General features: G+C 48.7%; 1 protein-coding gene across 6 annotated transcripts in view; it reads right to left on the bottom strand.

The window, feature by feature from the left end:
* Positions 1-19,594, bottom strand: part of Rgs6 (regulator of G protein signaling 6) — a 536,490-nt gene that overhangs the window by 110,178 nt on the left and 406,718 nt on the right. The window lies entirely within an intron of this gene.

The raw sequence follows: 19,594 nt of genomic DNA, 5'->3' as shown, positions 1-19,594 counted from the left end.
CCCACTTCTGATGCTTCAGTTACATCCACATTCCCAGGAGCATCCTACTTTCTGGGGACACAGATTTCAATGGCTTCCCCAAGGCAGGCCAGTGAAGCTGAAGCATGCCTGCTCCTAGAACATTTTTTTTTTTCAGCACTGTGCCCTTCCTGACAAGTGCTAATCAGCTCAAGTGGCCTCAGAGGTGCTTGGAAAGCTTGTTCTTTTCAGGCATGAGTCCAAGCTGAGTCAACGTGCCTCTGAGTCCATGGACCACTTCTGGGTCTTCACTGACAGTTTCTTCTTTTTCATCTGGGCCTTAGTTACCTTAAATTTCAAGGTTCCCTCAAAGTTGGCTGTGGACTGAACCATACTAATTATATGTGGGTAGAATGACCTATATTACTGCCTGCTCTGGTCTATGAAAACCTCCTCCACACCTACAGACCCTTCCCTTATTTATCTTGGAAACTGAATGCAGCAGAGACACAATATGGAAGGGGCCATGGATCCCACCATGAAAATGAATGACTATTTAGATCCCTCATAAGAGATATTATTGTGTGTGGAATAACCCCAGTTTCTTCTAGCCAGCATGTTTAACAAGTCACACTTGAACAGAAATTTGACCCTCTCTTACTTCTTCCTATTGGTTTTAGTTTTGTCTTCTGATGACAGAAGAGTGAACTTCTTGAACCCAGATCTCATCACTCTAAGACCATCCCTTCAGATTTTGGGCGGTCTTTTCATACATCAGCTGTGTTATCATTCCCAGTGTGACGGACCTGGATCCATTCCATGGCTTGGCCTGGAGCTCCTCACCATTGGCCAAAGTCTTCCGAACAAACTCCTTTAAAAAATGTCTTCCTTTTTAAAAGATTGCAACTAGAACCCATGTTCCAAGAGCAGCTTATCTCACACAGGAGTGTGTAGCGGGTGGAGGAATCCCCCAGTGAGTGAAGTAAGGAAGTCCTAAGTGAGTATGTATTGTTGACTTGCACATAGCCATGTCAAGGACCCAATGTCTCAACCCTGTGGGTCTGGCAAAGCCTTCCCCCTGGTGAGGCTCAGAGACATAGCAAAACCTTCTTTAGGGGGGGTGTCCAATTGATCAGTGTGCACAAAAGCTAGTAACTGCATCTTACCCTCCTAGGTGTCTACAGCCTGAACTATTCCCTCACAGAGACCTCCACCAAGACTAGCTCTCCTGACTCCCTGTGCTGTGTATAACAAACACACAGAGAATCTGGGTGGCCAGGGGAGACAGGGCACACGCCCCACCTGACCCAGCTTGTCTGTACTTGTGTCTCTGTGTCTGCTCTCTTTTCATGCCTTTGCCTCCCTAGTCAGGGTTTCCGGACCCAAGGTATGTAACACAAGTGCAAGAGCCCAATTATCTGCGAGGTTCCCAACATCTGATCAAAACACTGAGTCGCCCAAAGATTTCGTTTTACACTGGTGCAGACCTCTCAACATGGCTTCGTTACCTCTTAGGGGATGTCTGATGGAAAACAGGCTGAAAGGAACAATATTTCCAGATCTGAGTCAAGAATGGGTCTGGAGCCTTGGTGTGTGTGTGTGTGTGTGTGTGTGTGTGTGTGTGTGTGTGTGTGTGTGTAGGGTGAGTGTGTGTCAGGAGGGTATGTGTGTGTCAGGAAGATGTGTGTGTCATGAAGGTGTATGTGTATGTCAGGAGGGTGTGTGTGTGTCAGGAGGGTGTGTGTATGTGTGTGTGAAGAGGGTGTGTGCGTGAGGGTGTCTGCTAAAGTAGTTCCTGGCTGGATTCCCAGCCAGATGAATGAGATCCAGCAGAGGAATTTACTGAGGCACCCTTTTCCTGGGAGTCAAAAATTTTTCAGACATTTGACCATTGACTAGAAGTAAGTTCTCTGCTGGCCAACAACCTGGACATTTGGTCTCTGTGTGGCTCTCTGGAAGATGTGAAACAGTGCAGCAGAGCTGCTGGGGCCCTACCCTCCTCCTCCTGACCTCCAGGGCCAACTTCATTGACAATGCCATTTCCTCACACTTCTGCCTCAAAAGCAAGACTCAGAAGCCTCCCACACTTGCTTCCGGACCACATCTGTGAGCTGAAATTGGATGCAGAAACACTCTGGTCGATTCCCATCTTTTGAGAGGGAGTCCACTTGTATAGCAGTGTGCGTGCATGCATGTGTGTGTGTGTGTGTGTGCATGCATGCATGCACGAGTGCGCGAGTGTGCGTGCTCATCTCCCTCAAATTACAGAAGTTGTGCATTTGTCCTAGGAAATGCAGAACAAAGCAGACATCAAATAAGAACTGTAATCCCAAATTGGGGGTGGGGGAGACACACTAACCTGTTCTTTTTTTTTTTTATCCCTCAAAGAAAAATAGTTCTTTTCTGTGGGTTGCCTAGAAACTGCGAGGCTTCCAGTAGCACCCCGGCTCTCCCCGGGGCCTGCGGATTATCTTTCCGCTGAGCTTGCTCAGCCATTATTTATCACCTGCCAAGATTGATTGCTCACCCTGGGACAATGACAGCCCTTCCTTTCCCCTGTTAATTACTGTCATCATTAATATCCATGTCACTAATTAGTATTCATTCGCATTGAGACTCCTTCCTTGCTATCCTACCCACCACCGCCCCCCAGCACCCCAGCACCATTGTCTGGATTTCTGCCCCATTTGGCGCTCAGTTTCTGGCCCAATTGTTCTACCGCTCCACCTAGCTAAAGAATCACAGTTAAGCACCTTTCTTGTAAGGAAGATAAAGTCACAAAGGTCCCCTTTCCTTCGCCCTCTAACAGTTTGGGGACCACAGAGCTGGTTTTTGTGTGATGGCACAGTGACCGTGACAGTCGCTATGCCGTGTGGGGATGATGAGGCTGCTGTTCCTCGCGATCCCGGGCCGGGATACTCCATTTGCTGTGCTCTCGCTGTACTGTCCCTCGCACGCTATGGGTACCATCCTGCGGCCTGCAGCAGACATGTTGGAAGGTGCTCAGGGACGGGTGGACACTCTTACAAGTTTATATGGACAGATCCATAAGTGGCCTGCTCCAGCTTTGGGGCGGGAAGCTAACCACCGTGGTTCTGCCCCGGAACAAGCAGCAGGGAAGGCAACTACGTCATAATATTATGAACGTGCTCCAACTAGACATGTTCGAGCCAGACGAGAGAATAGTCCACAGAGCAGCAGCAGGAGCAAGCGTCTGCGCTCTCGGTTTTTTTTTTTTTTTTTTTTTTTTTTTTTTTTTGTCTTTCCTCTCTCCACCAACCCAGAGACCCACCTTTCCTTCCTCTTAGCAGAAAGAATTTGAAGAAGATTCTTTTCTGTGCTATCAGAAAATAGTTGTTGCCTTTTGTTTCCACTGTTGAATTTGAGACGCTACCTTAGTCAAGATGTCCTCCGGGGACTTACGGACTGATAACAGCCCACAGCATAACACACACAACACAGCCACCTTTATTCCCAAGAGCCTGAAACACTGACCTGGAAGCTGTTCTGGGGCCAATTGCATGTGTGTGTGTCTCTCTCTGTGTGCGTTATGTACATGTTTGTGTGAGTGCACAGACTAGTGTTTTCACATGCATTAGTATGTCTGAGATGAATGCCAGTGGCTTCTTCAGTTACTCCCCATCTCATTATTGAGATAGGGTCTCTCTCTCTCTCTCTCTCTCTCTCTCTCTCTCTCTCTCTCTCTCTCTCTCTCTCTCTCTCTCCTCTCTCTCTCTTTCTCGTGACTTTTTGAGACAGGGCTCCTCTGTTAGCCCTGCCTGTCCTGTCCTGGAACTCACTCTGCAGACCAGGCTGGCTTCGAACTCAGAGGATCCAACTGCCTCTGCCTCCGAGTGCTGGGATTCAAGGCGTGCACCCCCACCGCTCCACAGAGATAGGGTCTCTAACTGAACCCGGGGCTCCTCTATCCAGCTAGGCTGGCTGGCTGTCCAGTGAGCCACAGGGATCCACCTGTGTCTGCTTTCCCAGAACAGAAATTACAGGAATATGACCAGACTCAGCTTTTAAGTGGGTCCTAGAGACCTGGACTCGCATCCTCATGCTTGTGGGACAGATACTTTAGCAACTGAGCCATCACCCAGCCCCACGGACACTGATTAATTAACTCACGATACAGGAATATCCATGAACTACACCAGAGGGTATTCAAGTACTTCCCACTGCGTGTGTGCTGTCTCCGCGTATGTGAGTGGGTGTTTATTATCAGCAGTTACACGCTGTGCTTCACATGCATTGTAGTACACCTTTCTACCGTATCTTTTACATATAAACATATTTATTGAACAGGCATTTGAGATCAATATAGAATTCCTCTAACAAGAAAGTCAGGAAATCAAGGCTTATTCATGGAATAATATTTTTTGGACAACTAGTACACTGAGTGGATAAAGCGCATCAAGAAGAGCCTATATGGTGAAATAACATTTTTTACAGCAGAAAAATACTCCTATTTTATTAATTATGCACTTATATATGTATATACAGAAATGAAAAAAGACCAGTTCTGGAAATAACTTAAGTTGTTAACTTTAGGTTATCTTGGGCAGAGGAGAGGCATCCAATCATAACTTTGTTTCTGAACTATCTGAAGTTCACAGAACATTCTCATGCTTTGCAAGGAAATGTTTTTTATTTCCAAGAATGGAGAGGCAAGAATTGGCCTCCCAGCACTTGGGGTGCAGAGGCAGGTGGATCTCTGTGAGTTTGAGGCCAGCCTGGTCTACAGAGTGAGTTCCAGGACAACCAGAGCTACACAGAGGAAACCCTGTCTTGAAAAACCATAAATAAATTAAAAAATTGGCCTCTCAAACCAAAGCAGAGAGAGTAAGAGGTAATCTGCATAGCTCCTCCTCTCCTGGGAATTTTTGTTTTCTTGGAAGCAAATAGTAGTGAACAAAGGCAGGGTCTCTGGGCTGGGCACTGTTGTTGGTCATGTAGCCCAGGCTGGCTTGGAACTGATTAAGTAGTAAGGCTGACTAACTTCTGCCTCCCCCTCCTGAGGGCTGATATTACTGCTGCCATCACACTCAGTTGATACAGTGCTGGGGTCTAGGGTGTCAAACCCACAACTTTGAAGATGCCAGATGAGCACCCTACCAGTTAGGCTACACCCCCAGTCCCAGTTTTGTCTTGAGGAGTCAGCAGAGGGAGACTCAGTCATGATGCTGGATCACTGCCCTTGAACTCACTGCACACTCTAGCCATCTGTGGTCCCTGGGACTACAAGTAGAATTTTATAGACACCATGGGGATGTTCATCAAAGTCCTGTATCAGGAGAGGCAACCCGGATTACTTCTTTATGTTTACTTATGTCCATGGTAGAGTAAGACTCAGTGACCACTCATGTTTAGTTCCCATGCTGTGTAGACAGGAGGTAAATACAAACTAGATTTGAGAGAGCCCTGGTATGTAAGGGGGCTCTGTTTTGGGTTTAGAGGAGCATCGCACAAGATCCTGGGGTGTCTTCAGGTGTTTCAGTGAATTTGATGAGGATGCTTCCACTCAGGCATGATAATCCAAGGAGCTCTTAATGTGAGCTACTTCCTCCCATGCCCTCCAAGTATTGGATCATTTGCAAGCCATACAGAGTGGACATCATCTGCAAGGCTGAGGAAGCTGCAATAATTTGTGCTTCTTGCTTTCTCATTTGAGGTCTTAGGGACCATCAAAGTGTCTTGATGCCTCTAGAAAGGAGTCTACTGAGGCTCAGCTTGCAGACAAAGGAGGATGCAACAGCAGTCAAACAGTGGGGATGTGGCAAGGTAAGGCTCACTCCTGATAAATATTTATTTAATATTTTTTCTTCTTCTTATTTTATATGTACAGGTGTTTTGCCTATGTGTATATCTGTGCACCACATGTATGCCAGGTGCATGCAGAGGCCGGAAGAGGGTGCTGCATCCCCTGAGCTGGAGTTACAGATGGTTGTGATCCACTATTTGGGTGCTGGGAACCTAACCCAAGCCCTTTGGGAGAGCAGCCAGTGCTCTTAACCACTGGGACATCTCTCCAGTTCCCAGATAAATATTTTGTAGGAAGTGAGGGTCAGAAAGCAAGTCAGGTGCGTTGACCCAGAGTAAAGAAAGGCTTTGAATGTGATGGATTCCAGCATGGCTCTGGTTTTGGTGCTCTGATGACTGACCATTCCTACATCCTCCGCTCCCTTCTCCTCCTCTCTTCTGTTAGCTGGGCCATGTTTTCATTCCCAGAACACTCCACGCTTTTGTCTCAGCTCAGGATCTCTGCATATGCAATTCCCCAAGGGGTAGGAAGGCTCTCTCCTTTCTCCCCTGCTTCTACCTGTCCCCGACTCCTTCACACTCTTCACTAACTACCTCAGAAAGCCTTCATTACTTTCCAGATTTGGCAAGGTCTCTTGGCATCTGAATGGTTCTCCCTTTTGCGGCACGTCTCTTGGCCAGGACTAGATAGCTCCCATGGGATGGTCTGGTCAACATCCGCTTCCTCTTCTGTGTCGGCTTCCTAAGTCCGCCTCAGCAAAGTACCATGAACTGGGTGGTCCGAACCACCACAGTTCACATGCTCATAGTTCTGGAGGCTGAATGCTCAAGTTCAAGGTCACAGAAGTGTTGGCTCACACAAGGGCAATGAGGAAGTGCTGCCCTGTGCCTCTTGCCTGGTCTGCCGGCAGAATGTGTTTATCTGTGGCCTGTAGAAGCAACACCCTAGTTTCTGCATCCATATCCATGTGATATTCCTCTGATACACGCTCTGCCCAAGGTTTTCTTCCTATAAGGACACTCACAAATCCTGCTGCCTCGAGGCCCACCCTAATTTTCTTATACCTTAATGGCTGTGTTTCCTAATAAGATCACATTCTGAGGTTCTGGGGGAAGATGCAATTTAACTCTTAGCAATTGATGAGCATCAGCACCTGCGGACAGGGATTTCATTCTGCTGTTCTGTTCCAGGCATGGAGTGAGCAGCTGGCATGGAGGTGGGGTTTTATAAGCATTTACTCATCAGGAGTTGCATTCCAATATGCATCATATACTACATAGTCACCCATATGCACATACTCATTTCAAGTTCAATTAAACATTTTCCCCCTTTGGTGGGCTATTTAAAACTTCATCCCAAAGGCTGGAGAAAGAAAGAGGGAAGAAGGGATGGAAGGAGAGAGGAAGGGATGGGTAGAGATAGGAAGGGAGAGAGGAAAAAAGGAAGGGGAACAGGAGTGTAAGGAGAGAAAAATGTAAACCCCAGCCAACACCAGATCTTAGACAGGCACTTTTGGAATACTGCTTTCATTAAATCTTTCACGCTTCTCATCTATTGTGGTAGGCTTCTCTCAAAGCATCACAGCTCTTATAAGAAGAAATCTCAACAGATTAATACTGTACAAAGTGTTAACATTTCAAAGCTATCTTCCAATCAGTATGCGCTGGCTGTCACATCATAGAGACCTGAGAGGTGAATGAAAGTCAAGAGAGGAAGACAGGTCTCCAACTGTCTACCTCTGGATACCACCCACCCCCAAGCCTGTTCCTTCTCTTCCTCTCACTTCCAGTCTGTAATGAGTGTTACCCTGTCCAGTTCCTCAGATTTAGTTTGGATCGTGTGGAGGAATTGAACTCAGACACAGGAATTATGACTTGGGACCCCTGATCTGCAAACCTCTTGCCATAAGCAAGGTCTGTCAGGCCGGTCTCTCTGCAGTCCTGTAAACTGCTTGCTGGCCTCTAGGAGCCTGTGACAACCCTAACTCTAAAGGACCCAGTGATCACACAGCAGCCAAAACAATGGACCACGGGGAAGCCCTGGGCAAGCGCTCTCCCCACAGCCCCAGCCAGCCAGCTCCAGACTGAAATTTAAAGCTTCCCTGTGTATTATGAAAAATAACAGGGGCAGGAGACCAGGCGAGGTTATTACCAACCCATAAATCAGCCAGGAGGCGCTGAGGGCTGCGGTGAGGTGCCCGAGATGGGGCTCTCCTGGTTTGTTATCTCACCCGAGCCCCCACAATTGATTCATAACCTCATAACCCTCCCGCGCCCGAATCCCAAGTCTTATATCTAATTGTCAGCAGCTGAGTACATGATTTGCAAGAGGATGCGGGCAGCAGCAGACGTGGGGGCGGAGGAAAGATTAGTTTTGTCAATCAAAAGCATCCAGGGTGAGGCTGAGAGCGTGCGGGGATTTAGCTCCACAATCGGCTTATTAAAGGCAAGGCTGGATGTGGCTACATTGATTAGGCCGTAGAGCAGGGAAATAGGGGCTCATAACCAAGGTGGGAGGAGCCACGGCTCCCTAGGGTGGCTGCTGCTGATGACTACCTTCCACTAGGAAGCAGAAAAGAAAAACAAATAGGCAGGGTCAGTCAGTGCTCTGAGAAACAACGGACCTAATGCCCGGTGTCCAGGCGCCCTCATCAGAAAGCTTCGTGGACGTCCTCAGGGATGGGGAACTTCGCAGGGAATGCCGGGAGGGTACCTGGTTTGAGGAAGGGAGCCAGTGGCAGATGGGTGACGGATAGTCCTGGGGTCTTATTGTCTTCCCATTGCTTACTGGTCACTTCACCTGTGCAAATTTAAATCTGAAAAGCGATTCGTGCACAAATTGCTCCGGAGGCAGTGTTTTCCTGAGGAGATGGGGGTGGGGGTCAGTCCCGAGGCAGCACTTGCTCACCCCCATTCTGATCAGCCACAGCCTCACCATGCGAGCAGCAGAGTTGGTAGCCTTCCCCAGCAGCGCGTCCTAAGGCTCGAGGTCACTTTGCTGGCATTGTTATTTTGTCCCGTCTCATTCACACCGATGAGGTGGTCCTTCCAAAGTCAGCCCAGCATGCTCTCTTCCCGCGTAGGAGCCACTCTCGGATCCATTTCCGGTTATTGAGACAAAACATGGGAGGGACCTTTACCTCTCTCCTCCAACCCCACCGCAGCCAGCCCTTAGCCCCCTTCCCTGAAGCCACCAGGGTGTCAGTGGATAATCTGGGTTCCTATCCCCGTCAGCTCTGTGATCCTTGGGGAACCTGCCTGTTGGTCCCAAGTTTCAGCTTCTGTCTGAGAGACAAGATACGAGGATAGAGGCCGGAAATGGGTGAGCCTTGTTCTTCTGCCTGGCACCGTTAACGTTGGACAAGAAGTGATGCCAATGTTGCTCTTAGGACCACTATTGCAGATTAAAACATTTTCATTCATTTACCCAGAAGGATGCCAGGCACTCTATTACCAAGTAACGCCCCTCCCCCAACCAAACCTGCAATGATGAACATTCCAGGGCTCTGTCCTAAAGGCATGGACGCATTAGGATGTTGCAAGGGTTATCATGGGAGTCCTCCCGGGGTGCTGCTACGAGGCCACAGACATGACAGTTCCTAGTTCCAGCTGATCCGATCATAGAGAGCGACTCACTTAGGATCAACAGGAAATAGTGAGGAAGTAGGTTAGATGTCGAGCCAAGGACTCCGACAGAGCAGCCAGAAGTGCCCCACACTAAGGGGACACTTCACATTTCTGCTCAGGTTGAGGTGTGTTGAACAGCCAGTCCTGTGATAGGGAAAGGTGTCCTAGACGGGAAAGTCTCCAGCACGCTCTGGCACCTTCTGTACACAAAGTACTGTGTGAGACCTCAGGGCAGAGATCCACAGGGGACAGAAAGATAGGTGAGCAGTAAGAGCTACAGGGGTAAAGGCAGAGGCAGCAGGGTGTTGGGGACCAGGAGTTGGAAGCTAGTCCGGGCAACAAAGTGAAACCCCATCTCAAACAAATAAATCAACAGCAACAAACGAGCCAGCTAGAAGAGAATGATCTCGGTTAGCTTCAAGGCAATCTCATGCCTCCCCAGCAATGTGATGTGACCTTCTCCTCCACCCCATCTTTCTATCTGACCTCCTGGTCTCCCCAGTATACCTTCATGAATCTTTCTGGAGCCCCTGTCTACGCCTGGGAGCTGATCCACTGTGGCTTAGTCTCTGGCTCAACCTCTTAAACTGTAGGGCACGACCGGGGGCAGGGTGGGCAGTCACAAAAAATTGAGAACACGAAGAGGTTTCTGAATGTGCAGTGGCCAAGCATGCCTTCCAGAGCAACATGCCACAAACCTGGGGTGTTTCTGCCAGCCCTTATCCATGCTGCATTGCACAATGTCACTGCAACCTTGGGTTTGAACACACAATATACACGTGCAATTTTGCACTGTATGTACCTTCACACCACACAAAACCAGCAAAGGCCTGAGAAACCTCAGCTCAGATCCAAGACTATTATTTTTACTGTACATACAATGCTTTCTGTTCTTATAGAAACATAATGGTTCAATTATGGGAAAGAAAGACTTCCAAATACTTTCTACTGCCATCTCTCAGGGCGCAGTATCAAGCTAGCTTGTCTTCAGGTTATATTGTGTTAGAATGTCTGCCTCTAAAACCTGTTGTTTGAGTTGTTGACTCAAGTTTCATTTTTAAAAAAGGGAGATGAATTTGGCTTGGGATTAGACAAAATTTTCAAAGTTTTCTCCACTGTGATGTAGCCATAGCCCAGCCAGATTGCATACATGCCTACCCGACTCCTGCATCCTCGGACCTCTAGAGATGTTTCTTTGAATAGTTTGGTACAGGATGAAAGCCAGTGTTGGAAGACTTGTGAGAAAAACCAAGCAAGTCACTTGAAGCCGAGGGAGCTTTTAGAGTACGTAACCCAGGCTTTCCCAGTGGCATGGTGCTTTACAGTCCCCTAACCATGGGGACAGCAAGAGGAAGAGAGGCGAGGACTCTTCACCTCTTCAGTCTCTCACTCTAGCCCCCCCCCCAACCTCCCTGAGAGTTCAGGCTCCCTCCTCAGCTGCACCTGAAATGCCCACATATATATCCATCACCCCTTTCTTGTTACCACACAGGCTCACACACATATTCACATGCCCTCAAGCTCACCTACACACATCCAACTAGTACTCATCCCTCACACGCATACGTGAGTGCCTCTGTAACAGGTCCCCACCCCTCAAATCCTGAATGATGAGAAAAATCAGCTCAGGCTGAGGATAAAGTTTGGGGAAAGAATGCTGTTTTAAAATTGGCTATCGAGATGCCCAGATCGGTTCTCAGCATCGCTCAGGGCTTAACTGTTCCTCTGCACTGCTTAGAACTAATCCTGTTCACTTGCTTGTAAGAACCGGGGAGAAGAGAGGGAGTCTGAGCAGGAGTGTGGGGGAAGGCCTGAGCCAGCTGCAGTCATTTTCCAGATGCCCGCCATGGCTTCCTTTCCAGCTGCTGGGTGGTTTGAGCCCTCTGTGGTTAAGAAGTGGTCTTAGAGCTGAGGCAGGAAGGCAGGAGAAAAAGAATGCTCCCGACTGTCACGAACTGCCATGCTTTGTAGAAAGCACCCTCTGGTGACGCCGGCTGGAACCCTGAACCCCATCACTGGGGCAGTACATGAAACAGTGAGGGGCAAGTTCTGGCTGGGCTGTGGGTCGGAGCAGCCTGTGGTGCAGCAACCACGGGGTTGGGGGGATGTGGTGGCAAGAGAGGGCAGATCGGAACCCAGAGAGTGCGGTTTCTGTGGAAGAGGGTGACCAGGCAGGAGCTGAAGGATTACAGTCAGGTTGGGACCACCTAGGAAGAAATGATATGAACGCCGGTGGTTCCCGACTTCTTATCTCCTGGCATCACTTTAGAGTGACCATGGAGACAGTCCTGCTCAGCAGCGAGGGGAGGAGGCATTTGCTTCCCAGGCTGGTCAGTCAAGTGGTCTTCAGGAGAGTTTTACTGTTAAGCTGTATGTAGGTTCTGCAAAAGAGAACGTTGCTCTCAAGTCCTGGTTACTAACCACCAGACCTACCGGTCACATCTATCAGGAGCTGCAGCGCTCACGAGGACATCCACATGCATCATTTTCTCATGTCCTTGTGACAGAAGGCCTGGCACCTCACTTGAAGATGCTCTCTCATTTTACAGACAACGAAACTAGTAAACTAGTCCGTCCCCCCCCCCACCCCCGTACATGAACATCTATCAATGTGCTCAATATTGTCCTTAGCGCTGAAAGGTGAGGCTGATGTGGTTCATCCTCAATGGAGGTGCCAGCCAACATCCCACACAGAGACAGGACAGCTCAATGAGGAAGCTAAAATGGGGTGATGATGGAGAGAGTGACTGGATAGTGGAGGAAATGACAGTTCCAGAGACCCGAGCACAGGGAGGGTGTGGCTGTGTGGCCACATAGTGGAAGGGACAGCACTCTCACACAGTGACAACTTTACCCAGAGAGCAGGAGGCTCGCGGGGTTGGGTAGCCGGAGCCTGGAGACCCAGGACTAAACCAAGAGTCTCAAGGTCATGGCTGCATCATCTGAGGTCCAGCTGGGCTTTTAGAGCCACAGGCATCTCTGCAAAGCTATACACATGGGAGAGTCTTATTTATAGTCTCAAAAGACCGTTTCAGCTGCTCTGTGGAGAAGATGGTTGAGTCAGAAGGAGAGGCAGGGAGACTGGCGAGGGGTCTTTCCTAGTGGGTTAGGAAAGTCAAATGAAGGAAGGGTGACATCCCGTGGTAGTGAAATGCAGAGCAGCTGCGTGGAGGTGGGGCTGCCTTGGGAGCCAAACTTCCGGTTCTCTCCACTGCAAGTGGCTTGATGTGTGGTTAGAAGGGGGTCCCAGTGACTCCAATACCCTCATTTAACTAACAGGATCCATAGGAGCCTGAGATCAGTGAGATCGGCCTGCAGGCTGGGGAGGAAACCCAGGTTTGGGAATGTCTATGTGAGTCTGAGATCTACAATAGCCTCTTGTACGGAGATGTCTGGGAAGCCACTGGACACGTGAGCCTGGATTTTCAGGGAGAGAGAAGGCTGGAGGCATTGCTCAGGAATTGCTGGTGTGTTGGAATGGATCTGAGCTCCTAAGCAGTGAGTCTGGGTAAGGTCATCTTTAGGGGTCAGGAGAAAACTGCAGAAGAGGGAGGGGCCTTGGAGGGAAGTAGCGCAGATGGCCAGGGAGTCCAAGCCACCCATTCTCAGTTTGGAAACCTTCCATCACCTGAAAGGGACCTAGCATCTATACATCCCTCTTCTGTGGCTTACCCTGTGACCATGGTGGAGAGCCACAAAGGCCAGCAAAACAGTGGAAGCACCTTCCAGGCCCTTCCAGGCCCTTCCAGGCCCTGCCATCTCCACCCTCAATTCCTCACTCCTGTCTCAGTTCAGGGGACAATCCTCGATTCTCACCACCTGACAGCTCAGTCCCATGACCAAGCCAAACAGACAGCCCAGGATTTCTGTGTTCTCTTCTGACTTGAAACAGCATTGAATCTGCTTTCTGGCATTTCTGTAGTTAAATCACAGCAGACTCCCGAAAGCACCTTGGCCACTGGGGCGATGGCCCGTGGCAATTCACTGCAGCGAGGACACTGCTTCCCAGGGGACATGCTCGCGAAGTGAGTGCAAACTCCAGATGCCATTGTGCTGTTAAGGCTTATAGGGGAATGAGATTGGAGCCAAACATCTCTCTGACCAACCCTCTCTCCACACTGATGGCTTCAGATCAAGAGAAAAACGGCTTTTGTTCAGAGAACACACGAGGAGTATTCCCAGATGGGGAGGCCCTGTAACTAGGCAAAGGATGGAGTCCGTCTAAAAATCCTCTCAAGTTTCCTTCTCCAGCCCCATTTCCTCAGCACCATCTCCTGCCCCAGGTACCGGTTACTGGATTAGATTGCCGCAGTGAACAGTTAATGGAGTTGCTAGAGCTAATAAATGGAACACCTCAGGATCCAAGTAATGAGTGGGGGTGAGGTGGACTGAAGAAGCCTGGTGAGGACAGCTGCTGTGATGATAGAGTTCACTGGCCACAACAAAACAACAGCCAATTCTGCTGTTCCCCCTGCCGGGTTTGCCTGAAATGGGGGGCTCTTTAAGGAGAGGCATCCCTGGCTCCTCATATCACCCTTCTACTGAGGCTATATTCCATTACATCCAGAAATTATGAGGAATGAATAGAGAACGTGGGCCCCAAATCAACATCCCACACTCGGTGTTGCTAATGATGGCTGGGTTTCCTTAGGGACAGTGGATTTGGGTACTTCTTAGGGCCACTTCTGAGTGTAGATACTTCGGCTGGCACACTCTTTGTGATTGATCACTATTTACATCCATGTAAATAATGTATGTAAAGTTGCTTGGGGGTCAGAGCTAATAGCAAGCCATAGCAGAGCTGGGCGTTCGTGGCACACGCCTTTAATCCCAGCACTTGGTAGAAGAGCTAGGTAGATCTCTGTGTGGTTAAGGATACAGCCAGCATTGGAGACACACGCCTTTAATCTCAATACCATAGAAGACCTGGAGGGCTGTACATTCAGGCAGTGACAAGGCAGTCATGTGGTTGGGTTTATAACCAATGAGAAGGCTAGAACAGAAAGACTATATAAAGACAAACACACAGGAAGTAGGTCTCTTTCGGAGAGGTCTCTTGGCTTAAGAGGCTAGCTGCAGCAGGTGGTAAGGCTCTTAGCTCTGATCTCTTGGCTTTCTTCTTTGCATTGGTTCTGTGTTTCTTATTTAATAAGACGGTTGGTTACATCTACACTTTGTGATTGATCACTATTTACATCCATGTAAATAATGTATGTAAAGAATGGGAGCCAGCTGGGTGGTGGTGTCACAAGCCTTTGACCCAGCACTTGGGAGGCAGAGCAGGTGAATCTCTGAGTTTGAGGCCAGCCTTGTCTACTGAAGTGAGTTCCAGGACAACCAGGGCTACACAGAGAAACCCTCGCTTGAAAAACAAAACAAAACAGAATGGGAGCCAGCACATAGTCCCATTTTGAACTAATGGAGACTAAAACTTCATTCGTCAGTAGCCAGTTCTCTCCAGTTTGACTCTTCCGGGGGCATCATTGTGGAACAGATCAAAGCTCTGAAACAATGGTAGAAGCCTGATGAATCGAGATGGTCTACTGCTCAGAAGGAAAGGCTGGGGGCTGGTCAATACAAGACAAAATTACTGTCCAGGCTTTCTAAACATTTTTGTCGTAGTGGTCATAGCTTTATCGATGACTTGTCTGCCCCTTATGTAGAGTAGTGAGTGGAGCCTCAGCCTTGTCATTTCTGAAGGATGGAGCTGTACACGGTTTTGAGTAGTTGAGATTTGGTCCATCTTAATGTTCCACACAAACAAAATAGCTGTGGATTAAACAAGATTAATGTGTATTTGGTAGACAGTCTGGAGGGGCCTGCACGGGTCATCAAGGAGCCACACTCCAGTGTTCCTCTTTTACCAACTAGTGGTTGACTTCCATCCCCAAGGTCACTTTCTTGCTCAAAATGGCCACTGAAAGCATCACACTCCAGATTTAGAAAGGGGAGGAGGGAGAGAGGAGAGGAAGAAGGAAGGAAGGAAAGAAGGAAGGAAGGAAGGAAGGAAGGATGGACAGAGGGAAGAAAGGAGGAAAAAGAGAGGAAAAGAAAGACAGAAAGGCAAAGGGTGTCCTCCCCAGGTCAGACCCCCTTGAAGTTCATTTCCCGAAAGCTCTGTAGTCTGCTTCTCATAGTGACAGACAGAACAATGGCTCTCTAGGTGTCCAGTCCCTGGAATCACAAATGTGTCACTTTATGCAGCAAAAAGGACTTGCAGGTGTGATTAAGGACCTCAAGAGGGAGTGATTATACAGGTCACGGAGTATAATCACAACAGTCCAGTCATTCTGACAGATGGAGAGGCGGCAGGGCAGGTGAGTCACAAAACCTCCAGACAGACGACCAGGTCTAGAGACACAGCCAGACTCTGGCCTCCAGAAACGTCAAATAAATTCCCATTGTCCTAAGTTTGTGATGCTAAGACACAAATCTCTGGCCAGAACTTGGTCAGTAGATCACATCTAGCTACAAGGGATGCTGGGAAAATCTTCTAACCAAGGCAACAATGCCTTCGGCTAAACATGGGGCTTTTTCAGCCTTCAGAAGGGAAGGAAAAATGGCTGCTGAGCCTGTTAGACGAGCTGAAGCATCTATTCAGGAAACAGAAAAGTATTCTTAAAACAGGACTGGCAACCTAAGCAGTTGGCATACACACAAAAACTTTTGAAAGTTTTTCAACACGGGATTTAAAAAGATTCAAACAATTCCTTTGGCAGAACACGTCCAGTCTTTCAAATCATGGCCATAAGTCACTAATCAGCCACAGATACCAGTGGGGTTGGCTGAGCCCAGCTGTGATGTTTGGAGCCTACAGCAGGGCTCTGAATTTGAAAGAACTTACTGTCTCTTTGACAAAGTAGAATCTGAGGTCTGATAGGGGTTTACCCAGGGTTCATCAGGGAACACTGTCATCACAGATGCTCAACAAAGGTTTTTTATCTTTTATTTTATTTTTTATGAGGTGCTGAGGTCCATACAGTTCTTGCCATATAGGCATGAAGACCTGAGTAGAAATCCAGGAATGGTAGCACACGCTTGTAATCCCAGCATTGGGGAGGTGGAGATGGGTGACCCCAAGGCTCTCTGGGTGATCCAGTTTACTCTACTGGGTGAATTTCAGGTTCTAATGAAGGACTTTGTCTCAAAAAACCCAAGTGGATAGCTCCTGAGAAACACTCCATGCTGACCTCTGACATAAATGTTGACCACATTTATGCACACACTCGTGTACCCACATGAATACATATTCACACACACGGGTTTTTTTTTTTTTTGGTGAATGAATGAAGGGATGAATGAGTGACTGAGTAGACATGTGAACTTAATGGATTCCAACAAGGCTTTATCCATTCAGTCAACACAAGAGCATTCTGTGTTCTGTCACACATATATGCTTGCTGTACCCAGTGGGCTCACAACCAGGTGAAGGAGACAGACATGCAAGTCAACAATGACCCTTGAGTACACTAGGTACCACAGTGTGTGCATTTTGGGGATTCCTGGGACCATAGACCTGGCCTCGCATCAGACTTGCAGCTGGGTTTTGCTTGAACTGAGTCCTAGAGAACCAGTTGGCATTAGCCAGGTATGGGAAGGTGCCATTCCAGGGTGAGAGGATGGTACCTTCAAAGTCACAAAATCCCCGAGACACAGTGTCAGCAAACACACAGGGCTTAGTGTTTGCCAGGCACCATTCCAAATACTCCATATGCAGTAACTCCCAAGCATAGCCACCTGGAGAAACAAGCATTGCTGCTAATTCCCATCTGTGAAGATGAAGGAGGTATCGGAGAGAGATTAGGTCAGTTGTCTTTTAAGGTCACATGATCGGAGGTAAATGGCAAAACTGGAACTGAAACCCAGGCCTCTTGGGATCAGAGCCAGTACTCGGAGTGAGCCATTTTGTATGGCTCAGAGATAGCCTGGGCAATAGCAGAGGGTACCATGAAGTAAACAAGGCTAGAAGGGCTATAGGGACCACAAAAGGACTCTAGACATCCTACTGGAGCTGCTTTCTCCCTTGTCCAAGATCTTTCTAGTTGTCTTTTCTCTGTTTTCTGGACTATCCTTGCCCAGCTAAGAAGAAGAGTTGCCAGCCCCCCACGGCCCAGAAGAGGGAGGCTGTGTCTGTTAGACCTACATGTTTCCAGGCAAGGCCTGGGGACAGACCATGCAGAAACCAGCCAGGCAGAGTGGGAGACTTCCGAGCATCAAATGGGATAAGTGTGTCTCCTGGGAGAACCTGGATCATGTGCTGCATCCCTGATGCACACAGAGCTGGCTGTGGTAGTGTCTGGTATCTCCGGCATCCATTGCTGGGAGTAGCTGAAGGGATTCCAGCCAGCCTGTGCCTGGCAAACACGGCTCTGCCAGGCCTTGCCCCTCTCCCCCAATTTCCTCTGCCTTGCTAAAAACCGTTAGATTACATTCCTAAAGCTGGCCACCGAGGTCCATTCCCTGATTTGGCCACTCCCTCCTCCTGAGGCTGACTACCAAGGTCCAGCTATGGAAGTATTGAAGTCCAGCAATCAAAAGTCCCTGTTGGCTCATCTAATTGGCATGCCGCATTAAAATGAAACACCCCATCCTTGAGCAGAACAGAAAATCTGAAGCTGGAGACAGATGGACAAGGTTTGAGAACCCGTGATCAAGACACTGACAAGAGACACTGGTAAGAGGAATGGAGATGTTGGAATCCAAGTGGAAGCGCTGGAGGTACACACCGGAAGTGTACAAGCACAGTAGACTCTCGGAGCCCACTCTTGGTTTTCTGTCTTTCCATGAAGACTGTAGCATCCTTGCACACATGGCCTTTCCTTTTAATTCCTTCTTACAGCCTGATAGCAACGTATAGCTCCAATGGTTACTACGCCTTTGCTGCATGCATGATGTGACTCTTGCATATCGTCATCGTTCAGGCTGTTCCCAGTGCTCCCAAACCTCCCCCTGCCAGCCAAGCGAAAGAGGGGAAGTAACCCACAGGGGAAGGAGGAGGCCCAGGAGAGACCTGAGGTAAGCAGAGCACAACAAAGGAACGGGTGGTTTATTGGCTACATCCTAAGGGCCCTGCAGACCACAGACACTAGCTGCCACAGGGGAATTAAAGCTGTGGTTCCCACCCTTTAGAAGTAGGCTGCTGGGTAATCGGCTAAGGAGACAAAGCAGAATACATGCTGTAGATCAGAAATAGTAAGGCTACATATGATAGGCCTACTCCCTCCCCATGAGGGTAAAAAAAAAAATCTGCAGGTGCTAGACACCTGCTGGGGCTCTGGGAGGGAAGGGCTGGGTAACTGGAGGAGGTGTGATATTGCTGAAAAAGACTCGGGCATGTCTGCTGGAGACCTTGACTTGGGAGCAGGTAACAAGCTGTGCAGAAAGCAAAAGTGCGAGTGTGTGTGTTCATTTCCATCTTCTCCTTCCCTTCCTAGGGGAGAGGACCCGGGTCTGACTCCTTCCGTCTCTTCTCCCCACCTCCACTGTCGCAGGAAGGCGGTCCTTGACAAGCCGAAGCACCCTAGGGCTTAAGTGAAAGTGAATTCCCCAGTTGTCTGGGTCCAAAGGCAACCAGCTGCTTTAGGAGCCATCACTGGCCAGCGGCAGGGGTCACTTGGCCATTGACAGCTGGCTCTGCACTAAGTGTCTGCAGACCTAGTAATAGATCAATCTAGAGACAACTGAAGGTGTTCACAGAGCCCTGCCTTTACCGTCCACTGCTTCCGATATGCAGGAAGGGCATGGGAATGAACAGTCTGGTCAGGGTTCTCAGAGACACCACCACTCCCTGAGTAAGACTGACTCTTTCAGAAATCCTCCCACTTTTCTATCTCTCCACCTGCCCCTCCTCTCTACCTACCCCTCTCACCTCTACCTCTCTATCTGTTCATTGTTTTCCCAACTGCCTCTCAAGTGTGTACTAGGCATCTTTAATCCATACGTTAGAAATGATGCCCCCCATCATCCTTATCAGCAAGCCGTCTTATCCAAGCGCTTCGGGAGCCTCGACATTTCTGACCCACTTTCACGTGGTTCTACGCTTCCTTCTCCTTTTCCAATCTCCTCCCAACTTCTCACGCACGCACTTGCAACATTACTATTTCCTTTGGTGGAAAATACCCCACTAAGCACAGAAGAATCCTTCTCCCCTCATCTTTTGCCGACTTTCTCTGCTGGTTTTCCCGGCTGTCTCTCTCCGCCTTCCCCTTCTCTGCCTCTTATTTTGGAGACAGAAGAACAGTTGGGT

This window comes from Peromyscus leucopus, chromosome 14 (genome assembly GCF_004664715.2).
Source record: "Peromyscus leucopus breed LL Stock chromosome 14, UCI_PerLeu_2.1, whole genome shotgun sequence".
NCBI lineage: Eukaryota > Metazoa > Chordata > Mammalia > Rodentia > Cricetidae > Peromyscus > Peromyscus leucopus.
This window is presented reverse-complemented; position numbering and strand designations above follow the sequence as displayed.